Source organism: Cynocephalus volans, chromosome X, assembly GCF_027409185.1.
Source record: "Cynocephalus volans isolate mCynVol1 chromosome X, mCynVol1.pri, whole genome shotgun sequence".
NCBI lineage: Eukaryota > Metazoa > Chordata > Mammalia > Dermoptera > Cynocephalidae > Cynocephalus > Cynocephalus volans.
This window is the reverse complement of record NC_084478.1, coordinates 62,392,505-62,399,901: the sequence shown is the minus strand read 5'-3', so window position 1 is coordinate 62,399,901 and position 7,397 is coordinate 62,392,505.

The following is a 7,397-nucleotide window of genomic DNA, read 5'->3' as shown; positions in this document are numbered from 1 at the left end:
TCCTTTTTCTCATCTGCCTGGGTTATTTCAAAAAGACCATCTTCAAGTTCTGAAATTCTTCTGCTGGCTCTAGCTTGCTGCTCAAATTTTCTGTTCTGTTTTTTGTTTCATTGAGAGAATCCTTCATTTCTAGGAGTTCTGTTACATTTTTTAAAGTTATTAATCTCTTTGTAAATTTCTTCCTTCATATCCTGGATATTTTTTCTTATTTCATTGTGTTCTCTAATTGATTCTTCTCTTATTTCTTGCAGTTTTCTTAAGATCATTGCTTAGAATTCCTTTTCAGACATCTCAAGGATTTCTTGCTCTATGGGGTTTGCTACTTGAGAATTACCATATTCCTTTGGTGGTGTCATATCTTCTTGTTTATTTGTAGTTCTAGTATTTTTACACTGATGCTTGGTCATCTGGTAGAGCACTTGTTTCTTCTATCACTCTGGAGTGGGCTATGAGGGAAAAGACTTCCTCCTCTATTTGTAGGTTCTGCTTGTGACTCTTCTTGTATCAATGCAGTTGAGCATGTAGTGGACTGCCTTGGCTCCTGTTCAGTCAGTGAGTGGGCCCTTCCAGTACTTGGTCTTGGTGGGCCTGTGGCTGTGTCAAGCCCGGGGCATGGTGTGGGTCTGGCACACTTGCCTGGGCAGCCACTTAGTTGGTGGACAGGTGTGCATGCCCCTCCAGTGCTCAGATGTGGGTGGGCCTGTGGCTGCATCAGGCCCAGGGCATGGCACAAGTCAGATTTGCTCATCTGGGCAGCTGCTTGGTTGGTGGGTGGGCATGTGTGCCCCTCTGGTGTTCAGGCATGGGAGGCTTGACCATGGCTGTCATGCCTGGGGCACAGTGCAGGTCTGGTGCACTCACCTGGGTGGTCACTTGGTCGGCAGGCTGGTATGCTTCAAGGATATGATATCTTCATTAAGCAACTCGATACACAAAGTAAACATTATTAATATCACTTATTTACAAGGCAGAAATTCATTAAAAATTTGCTAAAAGAAATATACTCACTGTACTTCAGTTATGAAGAATCAAGAAAAGAAAATACAGAAAATATTTTGATTAAAGGCTAAGTAGATTTTCTTTGTGTTGAACTTTCCAAAAAGATCTGTTGAAATATTTCTAATACTTAGAAATTATGTGCAGGCAGATTTTTTTGCACTCCTAAAAAAGCTCCATATTTACACTAACATTTTAGTTTCTCTTTCCTGCTTCTCATTTGTTTCAAAGAAAAGAGAAGTATAATTACGATTTTGTAATTTGAGGTTATCTCAGAAGGGAAAATTATATCAATCTTTCAAGGTCTGTCTTTTTTAAAGATTTTTTAATGTATGAAGGCAATTTAGTCAATTATTTAACTTGAAAACAAAATTTTTCATATGTTAAAAAATATCCATGCAATTGTGACTCTTCTAAACTCGAAACAGCTGAAGAAGAGCTTTCTTACAAGACATTAAACTGCAATGTCTGCTACCTAGTGTTAAGATGGAAAGAAATCTACAGTGTGTATTTCACCCAGAATCTTTATTTAATATAGATAATTACTCTCAATTATTCAATTATCTTGTCTAAGAATATGAACATCTCCTTGTTTGGTTTCTGTAGCAACCGTAGCTTCAGGGCTTCAGTAAATGTTGGTGTAGCTCAAGCTGATGGGAAATGGAGCACATGAGTCCTCAGGTCTCCACGGTAACACCTGGAAAGGACAGCCTTTCTATGTTCATTTAGGGACATATGAGAACTTGCAGGGACTCAGAGAGGATACAGTTTAATTTAGCAAAGGACGGACCCCCCCACCATATCCTGTTTCTGAGATGTTGGCTCTGATGACAGGTAGTTACATGATCACTAACTTACCTAGGAGGCTACAGCTTCCCCTTAAAGCTCTCACAGCTCCCCTTGTATTTAGTCAATGAGCATTGTGAGATGTGTCAGTATATAGAGCACATGACTCTGGAATTCAAAGAAAATTCCTTTACTTTCACAGAATCCCATTCTACCCGTAGGAAGCAGACAAAGCAGCCACACAGCAGCTGTACTTTGAGGCACGGCTCTCCACTCTTACACAGACTTCTAAAGAGGGTCTCTTCCTTCATGCCCTCTTGACTTTAAGTTGCCTAATGACACTGGACATGCTTCATTTTAGGTGTGCTCAATAAGTCAGGTATTTGAGGCCACCTATTTCTTAGGTGTAGCAATAGAGTAAAATGTTTGAGAACTAGAACCAGTTCGGGGGTCAGGACACTGTGGGCCCATGGGCCAGCTCTTTCACCGGCTGTGTGACAACTGGAAATAGCAACAACCTTGTGAGGTAGATGTGAGGAATAAAGAAGCAAATCCCCGGAAAGTGGCTAATACTGTGTAAGGACACAATAAATGCTAACTGCCTGCTATGATGATGATGGTGATGACAACGATGACAATGATGATGATGACATCAGCTGGCCCTGCATGAGCTGGCCCCTGGGTGCCTCTCAGCCTCATTTCCTACCACTCTCTCTCCTTGTCCACTGTACTTCAGGCACACTGGCCTTCTTTCTGACCCTCAAGCAGGCCATGAAGGCCTTTGCATTTGTATTCTTTCAACTTGGAACTCTTCTCCCAAATACTTACAGGGCTACCTGTTTCTCATTATTCAGGTGTTAGCTCAAATATTACCTTCTAGAAAATTCTTCTCTGACCACTCCAGCTAGAATAGTTCCTTCCACCTTCCCCAGTTACAGTTTTCTGCTTGATTCCCTTAGCGGTTAGTCATTATTAAGCTTTGATATTACCTCCCTCTCTCCATCCCACTCTCTCTCTCTCTCTCGACTTTAAGCTCCTGCAGTCCAGCAGTGTTATCGTGTTCATTGCTATATCTCCACCACCTAGAACAGTGCCTGGAACATGACAGGAGCTCAATGTTTGCTGACCAGCTGAGCAACTGAATAGACTACCATCAGAATACATATCTTAGTTTAATGTATTCATTTGAAATTTTTATTTTCTATAAGCATTGACATCTTGGGCCCCATTCCCACCTCCCCTCATTAATTATACCACTATTTCTCTGGTGTCTCCTCACCTCTCCCCAGCTCTTCTTCCTCTTCATCTCATTCCTTCAAGGCCGTAAGGTGGGCTCCCTCCTTCCTTCCTTCCAAATACTTTAAAAAAAATGTTTAAAAGAGCACTGTTAAAGTCCAAGAAATCTAGAAGACTCAAAGAATAAATCATTACTGGTGAGACTTCAGAGGCCATTTTTGGTTGATAGGAAACTATTATGGGTCCCTTTTCCTCCCTAATTAAAAGTGCAATTGCGCAATTCCTCTTGGGCTTATGAAGGGTCAACTCTATTCTATCTCCAGTGCCTGGCACAGTGACTTAAGCATACAACAAGCATGTATAAATGCATGTGATATGAATGAGGCTTCTCTTACCTACTCACAAAACTATATGAAAGAAAACCAAATCAACAGTGATCAGGGAAAAATGTAAGAATCCTACCATTAGGTCCTGGCAGACCTCCTCACCTTTCCCAGTTTCAGGCCAGGGACCAGCTGATCTGCTAGCTGAGAGGGGTCCAGATGGGGCAGGGTGGGAGGCTGCTCTGTTCCCAGGCCTCATCTCCTAGGACTTGGGCTTGGCAGACCCATTGGGGTCCCGAGGTTACACTCAAGAGCTGTCAACAGAAACAGGTTAACATATCTTGGTATCTTCTTTGAAGAGAGGAGGAGAAATCACATGGATGTAGACAAAATCATGGAATTTCAAAATTGGAATAGTCTTTGGAAGTCATCTGATCCATCCTCCCATTTTCAATTAAATTGCCAGCCCACAATAACCCAGTAGTAGAGCTGGGAACAGAACTCAGGATTGATGCCCATATCCTTTTTGTGAAGAAAGTAAAAGAGATGGAGTGTGTAAGGCAATTTTCTCCCTCTCGGCCATCATATTTGAAGACCTTCTGAGAAAACAAATGTAAGCCTGTGTAAATAGATATGCACGTCATTCTTTATTTTTATACATATAATATATATGTCCCTAAAGCATTCATCAAAATTTTAACTTATTGTAGCTGGTAAAATCGAAAAATATCCTTAAGCTTCTGTTCTCAAAATTCTTACCCTCAAAACAAATCCTTATTCACTATATGGTAAATCTTTATAGTGAGTTAATATTCTGGCCACTTTTTTCACTCCAGTTAATAGTATTTTTTCATGAGTGCTGGGCTATACATTATGATATACGGATTGGCACACATTCATGTTTGAGGCTGCTATGGGACAGTCTACAGCAGATTTCAGTAGGACAAAATATTGTTGGCAATTGCACCCCTTTCTCTCCTCATTCCTTCCTCTCTTCTCCTCTATCCCCCAACGTGGCTCTTCCCTCAAACATCTCTTCTGATGTTTCCCTCAAACATCTCTTCAGATTTTCAGAGACACAGGGAATGCAGTGTCCCTGGGAAATGGACCACTGCTGCTCAGCACTGATTATTAGCTACCTACAAAGTCCAGGCTCTTTAAGACCACCTTGAATAATAAAAAAGTTCACTTTGCAAAGTTACTCCATATTTCTTTCCTTAGAAAATTGAACATTTAAAAAAAAAGCCTTTGAGCATAAATAGTTGAAAAGTCAGCTCCCTCTTGTTTTTACAATTACTAAACATCATTTATTTATTTTCCAGGGGTGTGGAGGGTGGGGTGTTCTGCCTGGTATTAATTTTCAGGATTTGCAGCGTGTCATTCTTTGACTCGTGTGTGTGTGTATGTGTGTGTGTGTGTTTCTCCCTTTGAAAAAACAAAAGATGGGCTTCCTTGCCCACCATGGAAAAATGTAACATACGACCTGATCCCTTCCTGAGAGCACAGAAGACCAAAAGCAGGCAGCTTAGATCAGGGTGGTGAGGAAGTTTTGTCATTTGCAGAAGGAAGCATGAGTCACAGTGCTCGACATTTTGGGAGGCCTGAATCAGAGCTGTCGAGGAAGTCAGTTCTCGGACAATTTAACTTAGAATCACAATGTAATTTAGTTTAATGTCTTCCTTCAAAATCGTGTCTTTGTCCAAGATGGATGCAGACATAGATGTTCCAATTATTTCTCTTCAGGAACAGAGAATAATTTAACAGTTGAAGTCTAATCCATGTTTGAGGTAACCAGGCCTGCAGATTATAATTAATACATATCTTTTAGAAAGGAGAAAAGAGAGTGGGTAAGAGAGGGAGGGAGGACACTTCTCTAAAATCTATTAATATATGAAGAATGATTATGTTAAATTATATTGTTAGAAATAAATTATTATGGACAGCTAAGCATTTTAATAAACATCTGTTTCCTCTTTGAGGCTAAAATGTGCTTGAAAGAAATATTTCCACACACCCAACTTGCTCATTGCCGCAAGCTTTGGATCTCTTTTGCAAAGGCTCAATACCCGGAAGGGTTCCAGAATGCTAAAGACCACTCCATATAGTCTTTCAGAAGAATATGATCATGGGTGGGGTTCAGAGAATGAGGAGAAATACTGGTTTGGGGCACTGGGGGAGGGGTGACACTGGATTAGGGTGGAGAGCAAGCAGGGGAAGAAGTGCAAGGGATAGCAAGATGGGAAGCGTTACCAAGATGGATTGGGAGCCATTATTAAGAGGGTTGAAGTAAAATAAATTGGAAATGATTTCAAATTAGAGGCACAGAGCATAGAAAAATCTTGATACGCTATGGTTTCGGGAGCCTAATGATTTCAAGGCCTGATAATATTAATTATAACATGGGCTGATAATCACATAGATTTGGAATGAATTAAGATAGGTAACTTGGGGTTCTACCCAGCTCCCAATCTCCACCATTATCTCCTTGAGGCCCGAGAGCTGTGAAGGGCATGCTTTAGCATTATAGTTTCCTGTGGTTGGTTTCACTCTCAGCTAACCACTTAGGAGGAGCCAAGCTGCTGTCAGGCTTGGGAAAACTTGCTTGGGGCAGTTACAGCTCTTGGAAACCAGAGGAAAATGTGCATAGATAGGAAAAGGAGAAAGAGGAATATATATTTCACAAGGGAGAAATTTGGGAGATACACACACACACACACATACACATATACACACACAATATGTGGCATGAGGCCTTGAGATCCATTTGGAATAACAAAGGATGGCAAGAACTCTAGACTTGATAGTAGCAGAAACCTGTCCTTCTGACCTTTTTGTATGTAGGTGCTGTAGATCGGTTGCCCCCCCACTCCCATTGAAGCTTAAATCCCCACTGTTAACTGTTAAGGGTGGGAAATCTTATTATGGTAATTGAAAGATGGGGTCTTGAAGAAGTGATTAAATTGCAGGACCATGCCATAGTGAATGGATTAATAATGGTGGTCGTGGGTGTGATTCTGAGGGCTTTAAAAGGAGAGCACAAAAGACTCTCTCTCCGCTCTGCCATTTATGCCATGTGAGACCCCTGGGTCACTGTCATCACCACCGAGGCCTTCACCAGCTGTGTTCCCTGGACTTTGGACTTCGCAGCCTCTGAAACTATAAGCAGTAAATTTCATTTTCTTACAAATTACGCAGTTCTGTGTATTTTGTTATAAGCAACAGAAATGGACGAATACAGTACGTTTTAAAGAGAAATAATTAATATCAGAAATTACAAGACTTTTCTAAAAGTTTCTCTATGGGTCAGGCTTAAACTGGGCCAGGACCTGCCCTTGGGTTTTCGGGGGTGGTCTTTTGTCCCATCAAACTTCTTAGGATTTGGCAGATCACACAATCTTTGCCTCTTCCAAGATACCCTGGTAGTGTCACAGAAAGTGTGGTCGACAGAGGGTAAACTGGAAAAATCACAGGATATATAGTCAGAAGACCTAGTTTCAAGTCTCCGGTTTGCTGTTGCTAGCTGTGAGCTGCGCAAATCTCATCCTGGGCTGCAGAGTCCTGATTCGTATAAGTCGGGGGAGAGGAGAGGAGGAGGCTTCTCCTTCCATCCCATCCTTCTTTTCTTCTTTCTGGCCCATAAAATAAGTACTTCTTAAGTCTGTCCCCTGCCCTTCTTGCCTCCCACCACTGCCCTTCTTTCTGTTGCACCTGAACTATTTTCAGTAGGTTCCTGCCTGATGGTTCCCAGCTCCCTCCTTTACTCTTGTTGTTTCCACTTCCTGGCATGCTCTTCCCCCTGACATCCACATGGCTTGCTGCTCACCCAGGCCTGTACACAGGTCTCTTCAGAGAGCCCTTCCCCAACCACCCTGTGTAAAATAGCACTCAGCCCACCACACACATCCAATCTCCATTACCCTGTTTATTTTTTCCTTAGAGCTTATAATAAGCCTTCATAATTATTTGTTATTTCTATGTAAATGAACATTTCATTTTAGAATACTTTTAGCTTTATAAAAAAGTTGCAAAAATGGAAACAGAGAGTTCCTGTATGTC